The sequence below is a fragment of the Coregonus lavaretus genome, assembly GCF_964263955.1.
Source record: "Coregonus lavaretus genome assembly, chromosome: 28".
Lineage (NCBI taxonomy): Eukaryota > Metazoa > Chordata > Actinopteri > Salmoniformes > Salmonidae > Coregonus > Coregonus lavaretus.
Window position 1 is genome coordinate 38,169,331 of NC_140015.1, and position 11,383 is coordinate 38,180,713.

The window sequence follows — 11,383 nt, forward strand, 5'->3', positions numbered from 1 at the left end:
AGAGGGTGAGAAACAGGAGAGAGGAAGAGAGGGGGAGAGGAACAGGGGAGGAAGTAGAGACAGAGAGGGTGAGAAACAGGAGAGAGGAAGGAGAGGAAGAGAGGTCAAGCCTGCGGTGATCTCACACGTTACCTTTTAAAGCCCTGTTAGTGTTTAGTGTGGTGTTGAGAGTGGTCCTATAAGGTCCAGGGGTCCTGTAGGGGTCAGGGGTCGGTCAACAGGGCTTTGGCTGGTCCAGGAGAGACAAGGACAGTGTTTGTCTGGGACACAAAGAGCCCCTTTTAGACCCTGCACCCCCAGCTACCTCCCAGCCACCCCCTGGCAGCACAGCCGTTTTGTACCACTGACGGTTGTTTGTTTTACTGTGGGCCCAAACTCACCACCAGGTTCAGGCGTTAGCATGGTGAGTCACACTAACCATTCAGGAGGAAGAGAGAGGAGAGGTCACTGGTCCCCTAAACCCTGCCTCTACACCTCACTGTGTTTATACTGTGTATAAGGGTATGTATATGGGCATGTGGGTCAGTAAAAACATGGTTTTGTTTGATCAGGGCCTGGGACCCCAGTAGGGTCTCTCACTCTAAAGGTTTTAGAGGGAGACTGTTGATTAACCTCAGTGCTAAATCATTGATGGTGTTGATGTGAGCCATGACCAGCCTTTCAAAAGCATTTCACGGCTACCGATTTGAGTGCTCTGGGGCGATAGTCATGTAGGCAGGTTACCTTGGCGTTCTTGGGCACAGGGACTATGGTGGTCTGCTTGAAACATGTAGGTATTACAGACTGGGTCAGGGAGAGGTTGAACATGTCAGTGAAGACACTTGCCAGTTGGTTCACGCGTGCTCTGAGTGTGTGTCCTGGTAATCCGTCTGGCCCCGCGGCCTTGTTAACATTAACCTGTTTAAAGGTCTTACTCACATCGGCTACGGAGAGCGTGATCACACAGTCATCCGGAACAGCTGGCGTTCTCGTGCATGGTTCAGTGTTGCTTGCCTCGAAGCGAGCATAGAAGGCATTTTGTTTGTGTGTGTGCCCCTGCCCCTACAATGGACTAACCTTCTACCAGTGTCATCTTACCCCCACCTAGGAAGCCACAGTACCTCCCTGCCCCTGTCCCATGGGGAGATGGTCAGGCTGGACGAGGGACGTTTCCCCGCCCTGGAACTCAACAACAGACGCCTGTCAGTCAAGAACTCCTTCTGCCGCAAGAACGGCATCTACACACGGTCAGTAACACACATACGCACGCACACACACACACACAGTCAGTTCACACACACACACACACACAGTCAGTTCACACACACATAAACACACAGATGATTTCTGCATGACGTCTATTTGTTGTTGTATTTGACTGTCTTCTAAAGCTCTAATAGTTCTAAAGCTCTAATAGTTCTAAAGCTCTAATAGTTCTAAAGCTCTAATAGTTCTAAAGCTCTAATAGTTCTAAAGCTCTAATAGTTCTAAAGCATTATGATGTTTCACAGTAAACCATCTCATTCTGAAGGGTCAGGGCTGAGATTAAACCATCTATTCTGAGGGGTCATGGCTGAGATTAAACCATCTCATTCTGAAGGGTCATGGCTGAGATTAAACCATCTATTCTGAGGGGTCATGGCTGAGATTAAACCATCTCATTCTGAAGGGTCATGGCTGGGATTAAACCATATATTCTGAGGGGTCATGGCTGAGATTAAGTCATCTCATTCTGAAGGGTCATGGCTGAGATTAAACCATCTCATTCTGAAGGGTCATGGCTGAGATTAAACCATCTCATTCTGAAGGGTCATGGCTGAGATTAAACCATCTCATTCTGAGGGGTTAGGGCTGAGATTAAACCATATATTCTGAAGGGTCAGGGCTGAGATTAAACCATATATTCTGAGGGGTCATGGCTGAGATTTAACCATCTCATTCTGAGGGGTCATGGCTGAGATTAAACCCTCTATTCTGAGGGGTCATGGCTTTGATTATAGCTCACATTCTGAGGGGTCATGGCTGAGATTAAACCATTTCATTCTGATGGGTCATGAATGAGATTAAAGGTCACATTCTGAGGGGTCATGGCTGAGATTAAACCATCTCATAATGAGGGGTCATGGCTGAGATTAAACCATCTCATTCTGAGGGGACATGGCGGAGATTAAACCATCTCATTCTGAGGGGTTATGGCGGAGATTAAACCATCTCATTCTGAGGGGTCATGGCGGAGATTAAACCATCTATTCTGAGGGGTCAGGGCTGAGATTAAACCATCTATTCTGAGGGGTCATGGCTTTGATTATAGCTCACATTCTGAGGGGTCATGGCTGAGATTAAACCATTTCATTCTGATGGGTCATGGCTGAGATTAAAGGTCACATTCTGAGGGGTCATGGCTGAGATTAAACCATCTCATTCTGAGGGGTCATGGCTGAGGTTAAACCATCTCATTCTGAGGGGTCATGGCTGAGGTTAAACCATCTCATTCTGAGGGGTCATGGCTGAGATTAAACCATCTCATTCTGAGGGGTCATGGCTGAGATTAAAGCTCACATTCTGAGGGGTCATGGCTGAGATTAAACCATCTCATTCTGAGGGGTCATGGCTGAGATTAAACCATCTCATCCTGATGGGTCATTGCTGAGATTAAAGGTCACATTCTGAGGGGTCATGGCTGAGATTAAACCATCTCATAATGAGGGGTCATGGCTGAGATTAAACCATCTCATTCTGAGGGACATGGCGGAGATTAAACCATCTCATTCTGAGGGGTTATGGCGGAGATTAAACCATCTCATTCTGAGGGGTCATGGCGGAGATTAAACCATCTATTCTGAGGGGTCAGGGCTGAGATTAAACCATCTATTCTGAGGGGTCATGGCTTTGATTATAGCTCACATTCTGAGGGGTCATGGCTGAGATTAAACCATTTCATTCTGATGGGTCATGGCTGAGATTAAAGGTCACATTCTGAGGGGTCATGGCTGAGATTAAACCATCTATTCTGAGGGGTCAGGGCTGAGATTAAACCATCTATTCTGAGGGGTCATGGCTTTGATTATAGCTCACATTCTGAGGGGTCATGGCTGAGATTAAACCATTTCATTCTGATGGGTCATGGCTGAGATTAAAGGTCACATTCTGAGGGGTCATGGCTGAGATTAAACCATCTCATTCTGAGGGGTCATGGCTGAGGTTAAACCATCTCATTCTGAGGGGTCATGGCTGAGGTTAAACCATCTCATTCTGAGGGGTCATGGCTGAGATTAAACCATCTCATTCTGAGGGGTCATGGCTGAGATTAAAGCTCACATTCTGAGGGGTCATGGCTGAGATTAAACCATCTCATTCTGAGGGGTCATGGCTGAGATTAAACCATCTCATCCTGATGGGTCATTGCTGAGATTAAAGGTCACATTCTGAGGGGTCATGGCTGAGATTAAACCATCTCATAATGAGGGGTCATGGCTGAGATTAAACCATCTCATTCTGAGGGACATGGCGGAGATTAAACCATCTCATTCTGAGGGGTTATGGCGGAGATTAAACCATCTCATTCTGAGGGGTCATGGCGGAGATTAAACCATCTATTCTGAGGGGTCAGGGCTGAGATTAAACCATCTATTCTGAGGGGTCATGGCTTTGATTATAGCTCACATTCTGAGGGGTCATGGCTGAGATTAAACCATTTCATTCTGATGGGTCATGGCTGAGATTAAAGGTCACATTCTGAGGGGTCATGGCTGAGATTAAACCATCTCATTCTGAGGGGTCATGGCTGAGATTAAAGCTCACATTCTGAGGGGTCATGGCTGAGATTAAACCATCTTATTCTGAGGGGTCATGGCTGAGATTAAACCATCTCATCCTGATGGGTCATTGCTGAGATTAAAGGTCACATTCTGAGGGGTCATGGCTGAGATTAAACCATCTCATAATGAGGGGTCATGGCTGAGATTAAACCATCTCATTCTGAGGGACATGGCGGAGATTAAACCATCTCATTCTGAGGGGTTATGGCGGAGATTAAACCATCTCATTCTGAGGGGTCATGGCGGAGATTAAACCATCTATTCTGAGGGGTCAGGGCTGAGATTAAACCATCTATTCTGAGGGGTCATGGCTTTGATTATAGCTCACATTCTGAGGGGTCATGGCTGAGATTAAACCATTTCATTCTGATGGGTCATGGCTGAGATTAAAGGTCACATTCTGAGGGGTCATGGCTGAGATTAAACCATCTATTCTGAGGGGTCAGGGCTGAGATTAAACCATCTATTCTGAGGGGTCATGGCTTTGATTATAGCTCACATTCTGAGGGGTCATGGCTGAGATTAAACCATTTCATTCTGATGGGTCATGGCTGAGATTAAAGGTCACATTCTGAGGGGTCATGGCTGAGATTAAACCATCTCATTCTGAGGGGTCATGGCTGAGGTTAAACCATCTCATTCTGAGGGGTCATGGCTGAGGTTAAACCATCTCATTCTGAGGGGTCATGGCTGAGATTAAACCATCTCATTCTGAGGGGTCATGGCTGAGATTAAAGCTCACATTCTGAGGGGTCATGGCTGAGATTAAACCATCTCATTCTGAGGGGTCATGGCTGAGATTAAACCATCTCATCCTGATGGGTCATTGCTGAGATTAAAGGTCACATTCTGAGGGGTCATGGCTGAGATTAAACCATCTCATAATGAGGGGTCATGGCTGAGATTAAACCATCTCATTCTGAGGGACATGGCGGAGATTAAACCATCTCATTCTGAGGGGTTATGGCGGAGATTAAACCATCTCATTCTGAGGGGTCATGGCGGAGATTAAACCATCTATTCTGAGGGGTCAGGACTGAGATTAAACCATCTATTCTGAGGGGTCATGGCTTTGATTATAGCTCACATTCTGAGGGGTCATGGCTGAGATTAAACCATTTCATTCTGATGGGTCATGGCTGAGATTAAAGGTCACATTCTGAGGGGTCATGGCTGAGATTAAACCATCTCATTCTGAGGGGTCATGGCTGAGGTTAAACCATCTCATTCTGAGGGGTCATGGCTGAGGTTAAACCATCTCATTCTGAGGGGTCATGGCTGAGATTAAACCATCTCATTCTGAGGGGTCATGGCTGAGATTAAACCATCTCATTCTGAGGGGTCATGGCTGAGATTAAACCATCTCATCCTGATGGGTCATTGCTGAGATTAAAGGTCACATTCTGAGGGGTCATGGCTGAGATTAAACCATCTCATTCTGAGGGGTCACGGCTGAGATTAAAGCTCACATGCTCAATGCATACTTATTGATTAGGAAGAAGATTATTCAGGAGATCAACTGCAGTTCAAACATGCCTATTTATCTTCAGACAATAACAACCACAGGATGGATGGAGTGATGGATTAGCTGTGCTACAGTCTGATGAACCACACAGCATCAGCTCCATCATGGGTTCTGTTCTCTTCTGCTTTCTCTCTCTGATCTGTGTGGAAGGACTGAGGTGTCTGTATTGAAGCACAGGCAGGGAGAGAGGTGGGGAGGAAGGAGAGGGGGGTAAGGCTGGAGGAGAGGAGGGGGAGGAAGGAGAGGGGGTAAGGCAGGAGGAGAGGAGAGGAGAGGAGAGGAGGGGGAGGAAGGAGAGGGGGTAAGGCAGGAGGAAGGGAGCGGAGAAGATGGGGAGGAAGGAGAGGGGGGTAAGGCAGGAGGAGAGGAGATGAGAGGAGGAGGAAGGAGAGGAGGGGTAAGGCTGGAGGAGAGGAGGGGGAGGAAGGAGAGGGGGTAAGGCAGGAGGAAAGGGGGGGGGAGGGGGAGGAAGGAGAGTTGGGTAAGGCAGAAGGAGAGGAGGGGGAGGAGGGAGGAAGGAGAGAGGGGTAAGGCAGGAGGATAGGAGGGGAGGGGGAGGAAGGAGAATGGAGTAAGGCTGGAGTAAGGCTGGAGTAAAGGAGGGGGAGGAGGGAGGAAGGAGAGGGGGGTAAGGCAGCAGGAGAGGAGGGGGAGGAAGGAGATGGGGCTAAGGCAGGAGGAAGGGAGGGGAAGGAAGGAGAGGGGGGTAAGGCAGGAGGAAAGGGAGGGGAAGGAGGGAGAGGGGGGTAAGGCAGACTGATCACAGGACACAAACCCTTTAAAGATTATCCTCATGGAAGAATGCTCTCTGTTGATTAGGTCTGAACTAAATGAATACACAGATAGATCCAGGGCCAGGGCCTTTGGGTTGCTTTTCATGGCCAATGACTGGGGTAACTAACCGTGTTCGAGGAAAATGACCCCTGCCTTCTAGAGGCCTCTCAGTCATCAAGAACATAAAGTAAAGCAGAAAAACATCTGTTAGGCCATTGATTTTCCCCACCGTAATGACCTTTAGTCTGTTCTGTTGAAGGCCAGGTGAGGTCTGTGATGTTTACTGTAGGGCCTGTATCTCTGAAGGTCTAGACCACGCTCCCTCTCTATCCTTCTTTATCTATCTCTTTCTTTCTCTCTCTCCCTTTCTCTTTCCGTCTCTCTCGCTCCCTCGCATCAGTAGTTTACATCCGTGGGCTTAATGTCGGAGACATGCTACAACAGCTCAAAGAAAATAGGTTTGTGAGGTCAATCTGTACAAAATACCAATGAAGTACAGAAACCATTCATTGTCTTTATATGAGATTAGAATCATTAGAACATGGTGTATAAAGGTGACAAAGAGGTGAGCCTGACACGGTTTGTACCGCAGAGCCATTATAACCACATTAAGCTGATGACAGCACTGTAGCCATCTTTCACTTACCAGGTTACAAGGGGACCTTTACATAGGCCACATGAAATGGCTAAATCATTGAGATTGGCTAAGGCGTTTGGAAGACACTACATAACAGTGTAGTCTATGAAAGGGTTAAGGCAACAAAAGGATTTGGGCTAACGAGGAGGACATGAGGAGCAGGGAAGTTGTGATGAAGTAGCTACTTAAGATTCAGAGGAGGCGATAGGAGAGAGAGAGAGTTTAAATAATTGATCAGTACTCCTCATTCCTCCCCTACCTCCTACTTACTTCTACTCCTCTCTCCCTCTCCTCTACCTCCTTCCTTCCATCCCCTCACTCCCACCCACCCATCCTTCACCCTCACCCCACCCTCTCCCTCTCTGGGCAGCAGGTCGTTAGCGGACCTGCACCCGACTGGAGCTCTTCAAAGAGAAGGGAGGCAGGATGCAGCACTGGTTCCTTTGATCCCCACCCCAGGCCTCCTCAGTCAGGGAGAGACCAGCACTTCCCCCCCTCCACCTCCATCCATCTAACACATTCCTCCATAATGGGTGCACTGCAGAACCACCCTGGTTGCATCCCAAATGGCACCCTATTCCCTATATAGTGAACTACTTTTGACCAGGGCCAATAGGGAATAGGGTGCCATTTGAGACAGCCTCTTTTTGGTTTCCCCTGCCCTGAAGGAAGCAGACTCTGAACCTAACACTATACAGTGATCCCTCGCCACTTCGCGGTTCACTTATCGCGGATTCGCTATTTCGCGGATTTTCATAATGCATTTTTTTTTTTTTGGTGCATTGTGCTCTGCATTCTGATTCGCTAAAAACTCACTCCCGCTTCTTGTATCAAAACATGCTACGAATTGTGCTATCATTTTGTCGTCTCGTGCAGTTATGTGTACGTACATAAAACAGCTTGGCAAATTTACATTAAGTTGGCCAAATTATCTTGTAATTTCGAACATCTCCTAAACCCATAATGTCGACGAAACGGCCTGGACCGACAAAAGCACCTGCGGATGGGCCCAAACGGCGGAAGATGCTACCTATCTCAGATAAAGTTAAACTTCTGGACATGCTAAGGGAAGGTAAAAGCTATGCAGCCGTTGCTCGCCATTACGGAATCAATGAATCTTCCGTTCGTTACATAAAGAAGGAGGAAAAAAACATAAGGACGACAGCAGCAGTCAATGAGGAGGAAGGACTAACGCTTGGTCGCTTAGCAACCATGGTGCGAATGGCCACTGAACTTAAGCGAGTAGCTGAGGAATGGGACCCTTTGATGAGCCGTTCATTACAGTTCTCCAACGTAATCGATGGTGGCATGTCGGTGTACAAGGATCTTTTTGCAAAGAAGAAAAAAGAGCGACAACAGCTGCCTATCACTATGTTCTTCTCCCGAACAAACACACCTGCACGGCGGGCTTCAGAAGAAGAGAACACTGCAGAGCGCAGTCAGGATGCAGCGGCCCAGTCTGAAGAGCAGTGAAACGGCCTACACGTGAGTCACTGTATTTGTATACATGTAATAGTTGCTAATTGTAAAAAAAAAAAGTTTTCTATTTCGCGGATTTCACTTATCGCGGGTCATTTTCGGAACGTAACCCCCGCGATAAACGAGGGATTACTGTATCCTAATATCTCAACCACCATGAGGCCAGTTAGCCTAGCACCCCAACACATGACCAACTGTACCACAGGTCGTTCACCCCAGTTCTGATAGGCCCAGTAGAACCATACCACAGGTTGTTTACCCCAGCACTGATAGGCCCAGTAGAACCATACCACAGGTTGTTCACCACAGTTCTGATAGGCCCAGTAGAACCATACCACAGGTTGTTCACCCCAGTTCTGATAGGCCCAGTAGAACCATACCACAGGTTGTTTACCCCAGCACTGATAGGCCCAGTAGAACCATACCACAGGTTGTTTACCCCAGCACTGATAGGCCCAGTAGAACCATACCACAGGTTGTTTACCCCAGCACTGATAGGCCCAGTAGAACCATACCACAGGTTGTTTACCCCAGCACTGATAGGCCCAGTAGAACCATACCACAGGTCGTTCACCCCAGCTCTGATAGGCCCAGTAGAACCATACCACAGGTTGTTCACCCCAGTTCTGATAGGCCCAGTAGAACCAAACCACAGGTCGTTCACCCCAGCTCTGATAGGCCCAGTAAAACTACACTATCTGTGTTTCATAAATAAACGTCACAGAAACGTTGCTCTGGTCTGCTCTGCTATCAAAGTCCTAATGTAGTGTCTGTCTGGAGGACAGTGTTCAGTGTTCTCACACTATAACTAAGTATGCGTACAGTGATGTACACTACCGGTCAAACGTTTCAGAACACCTACTCATTCAAGGGTTTTTCTTTATTTTTACTATTTTCTACATTGTAGAATAATAGTGAAGACATCAGAACTATGAAAAACACATATGGAATCATGTAGTAACCAAAAAAGTGTTAAACAAATAAATAGATTCTTCAAATAGCCACCCTTTGCCTTGATGACAGATTTGCACACTCTTGGCATTCTCTCAACCAGCTTCACCTGTAATGCTTTTCTAACAGTTGAAGGAGTTCCCACATATGCTGAGCACTTGTTGGCTGCTTTTCCTTCACTCTGCGGTCCGACTCATCCCAAACCATCTCAATTGGGTTGAGGTCGGGGGATTGTGGAGGCCAGGTCATCTGATGCAGTACTGCATCACTCTCCTTCTTGGTAAAATAGCCCTTACACAGCCTGGAGGTGTGTTGTGTCATTGTCCTGTTGAAAAACAAATGATAGTCCCACTAAGCCCAAACCAGATGGGATGGCGTATCGCTGCAGAATGCTGTGGTAGCCATGTTGGTTAAGTGTGCCTTGAATTCTAAACAAATCACAGAAAGTGTCACCAGAAAAGCACACCCACACCATAACACCTCCTCCTCCATGCTTTACAGTGGGAAATACACATGCAGAGATCATCCGTTCACCCACACGCGTCTCACAAAACACGGCGGTTGGAACCCAAAATCTCACATTTGGACTCCAGACCAAAGGACAAATGTCCACCGGTCTAATGTCTATTGCTCGTGTTTCTTGGCCCAAGCAAGTCTCGTCTTCTTATTGGTGTCCTTTAGTAGTGGTTTCTTTGCTGCAATTCGACCATGAAGGCCTGATTCACACAGTCCCCTCTGAACAGTTGATGTTGAGATGTGTCTGTTACTTGAACTCTGTGAAGCATTTATTTTGGCTGCAATTTCTGAGGCTGGTAACTCTAATGAACTTATCCTCTGCAGCAGAGGTAACTCTGGGTCTTCCATTCCTGTGGCGGTCCTCATGAGAGCCAGTTTCATCATAGTGCTTGATGGTTTTTGCCACTGCACTTGAAGAAACTTTCTTGAAATGTTACGTATTGACTGACCTTCATGTCTTAAAGTATCGATGGACCTTGGTCTTTCACCAAATAGGGCTATCTTCTGTATACCCCCCCCCCCCCCCTACCTTGTCACAACACAACTGATTGGCTCAAACACATTAAGAAGGAAAGATATTCCACAAATTAACTTTTAAGAAGGCACACCTATTAATTGAAATGCATTCCAGGTAACTACCTCATGAAGCTGGTTGAGAGAATGCCAAGAGTGTGCAAGGCTGTCATCAAGGCAAAGGGTGGCTATTTGAAGACTCTCAAATATAAGATATATTTTGATTTGCTTAACACTTTTTTGGTTACTACATGATGTATTATTTCATAGTTTTTATTCAGTCACCTGACTGACTGACAGAGAGACTGACTGACAGAGAGACAGACTGACAGACTGACAGAGAGACAGACTGACTGACTGACAGAGAGACAGACTGACTGACTGACTGACTGGCTGACTGGCTGACTGGCTGACAGACTGGCTGACTGACAGACTGACTGGCTGACTGACTGCACTGACAGACTGGCTGACTGACAGACTGGCTGGCTGGCTGACTGACTGAGAGACTGCACAGAGGAAACAAACAACAATACATTATGGAAAACAGCCAATAGGCCGAGCCAATCAACTTAATGGAAAGGGGCAACTTGGAGTTCTATGAGCAGCAAGCTTGAAGAGCGCAGAATACATTCTGTGCTCTACATGTCTTAGAATAGCTACTGAATGTTGTCTATTCAGGACACTAACAAAGTGACTTAAAGAACTGTCATGGTTGACAGTGACCCTCATGTTCAGTGGCCTATGCTGTCAACCTCACAAGCTGTTTGACTTTCCAACTGCTAGATAAGACTGTATCAGAGAAACAATACCATGTTGTCACACACTTAAACTGACCTTGAATTTCTCTTTCTCTGTATTTCTCTTTCTCTCTCTTTCTCTCTCTTTTTCCCTCTCCACCTTTTTTCTCTCTCGCCCCCCCTCCTTCCTCCCCCATCCTCTCTCCAGGTCTCCCCCGAGGCCCAGTCCAGGCAGTCTCCACTACTCCGATGAAGATGTCAGTACCAAGTACAACGATCTGATCCCTGCAGAGAACAGCAGCCTGACTGAGAAGCCCTCTGAGATATCAGACTCACAGGTACAGTTACTGCAGACAACAGGTACAGTTACTGTTGACGACAGGTACAGTTACTGCAGACGACAGGTACAGTTACTGTAGACGACAGGTACAGCTACTGTAGACGACAGGTACAG

General features: G+C 47.0%; 1 pseudogene across 1 annotated transcript in view; it reads left to right on the forward strand.

Moving 5' to 3' along the window:
• LOC311103256 (protein sidekick-2-like) overlaps positions 1-11,383 on the forward strand; it is a 103,642-nt pseudogene that overhangs the window by 88,693 nt on the left and 3,566 nt on the right. Inside the window, exons 31-32 of the transcript in view lie at positions 1,088-1,226; positions 11,138-11,267. The product of the transcript in view is annotated as a protein sidekick-2-like (transcript). The remainder of the gene's footprint in view (positions 1-1,087; positions 1,227-11,137; positions 11,268-11,383) is intronic.